Raw genomic sequence first — 1,509 nt, forward strand, 5'->3', positions numbered from 1 at the left:
GAAAGTACCCTGATGAGTATTTCAGGCATTTCTGGGTGAGAGAACTGACTTTGGCAGAAGTTTGTATGCCACAGTTGTTTTCCCCTTTCAGAGCTGAGCTGAAACAGTAATTACATATTCCAACTGGCAGTCTTGCAAAAATTTCTTTGAAAGCAAGGGCTAAAATTGTGGAGATAGTGGTGTGAAACCAGAACGCGGCAACCCAGCATCAAGGAGGATGATCCTTACCTGTTCCTCCTTCTGGAGGCAGGTTGGAGCAAGACAAGTGGGGTTTGCATGACTCGCAATTAGCATCTCTGTGTAATCTGGAGTGGCTACACCCAATGCACTCTTAGAAGGAAGGAAGAAAAGAACAAAGGGAAGGAGGGGGGCAGTAAAGCAACACAGCACCCCCCATTTATTTAACAAAGTAACAAAAAGGAAAGACAAAACAGCATTCCTAAAACCGACCCAAATTTTTAAACAGAGCCAAAGGAAATGTGTATGAATTTCTAAAATGATGGGAAGTGGTACAGAGAGAGTAGGCTTCCATAGTTCTTTATCCAATCCACATCATGAGGCAACACTTCACAACTCACAAAGTTTGAAGTATTTTTGGAGTTGGTACCAAAGTATTGAAATGCCGAGGCCTCTGTCTTTATGTTTCCTGTACGAATGGGGTGATGATAATAATAGAACGGACGTGAGCTTATTCTTTGCCCAGGAGCATTTCATGCTCCTCATTTGTAACTGGTTCGTTGTTCCTCACAATAATCCAATGAAATAGAAACTATTGTTTTTTCTGTTTACTAGTAAAGAATTGGACATGAAAAGATTAACTGCCTAGTTCAAATATACAAACCTTAAAAAGAAAAACAAGCCAACATTAAAATTCATGTTAGGATTTACTCATTGTATTCAGATACTATGGGCCAACATTCCTCTCCTATTTACATTAATTCCATTCTGTTCATATTAATCCCTGGAAAGGAACTCCAGGGATTATCGTCAGAGAAGGGTCACATTTAGATCCCTTTCTAACCCATTCAAATATGAGTTTCTTAAATGTTCTGAAGGCCAGGCCAGTGTTCCCAGATAAAGTGAAACGTTTGATTAGAATTAAATTTCCCTCAACTCTAGATCTATCATTTACTAGCTACAGAACTATCGGTTTTCCTATTTTTAGAGGATAGTAGCCATCAGACTTCATACGGTGTTGTTATGACTAAATGAATTCATGTGCAGAGTTGTGTGGAGTGGGGCTCCTGGAATCGGTAGAGAACATGATTGGTGAAGGGCCCAATCTAAGTGTAGGGAGCTCCCAGCTATTAGAAACAGCTAAATCTCAAAGACAATCTTAGAGTTACCTGGCAACAGAAACAACTCCGCCATCTCCTCTTTCACCACCTGGATGAATGTAAGCAGTAATGGAAAGGGGCCACTCACAGCCTTTGGCTTGGGTACAAGAAAATATCTTATAAAGTGAGTGAGTGGCTGGGTAGAGACTGTTTATTTTTCTGGTTGAATATC

At 40.3% G+C, this 1,509-nt stretch overlaps 1 non-coding gene across 1 annotated transcript; it reads left to right on the plus strand.

Annotated features, from left to right (window-relative positions):
• The first annotated feature begins 205 nt into the window (after positions 1–205).
• On the plus strand, positions 206–337 carry LOC119061751 (U8 small nucleolar RNA). The gene has a single exon (XR_005084850.2). It is a non-coding gene; the product is annotated as a U8 small nucleolar RNA (small nucleolar RNA).
• The last annotated feature ends 1,172 nt before the right edge of the window (positions 338–1,509 follow it).

The sequence above is a fragment of the Artibeus jamaicensis genome, unplaced genomic scaffold, assembly GCF_021234435.1.
Source record: "Artibeus jamaicensis isolate MK-2021 breed Jamaican fruit bat unplaced genomic scaffold, CSHL_Jam_final contig_415, whole genome shotgun sequence".
Lineage (NCBI taxonomy): Eukaryota > Metazoa > Chordata > Mammalia > Chiroptera > Phyllostomidae > Artibeus > Artibeus jamaicensis.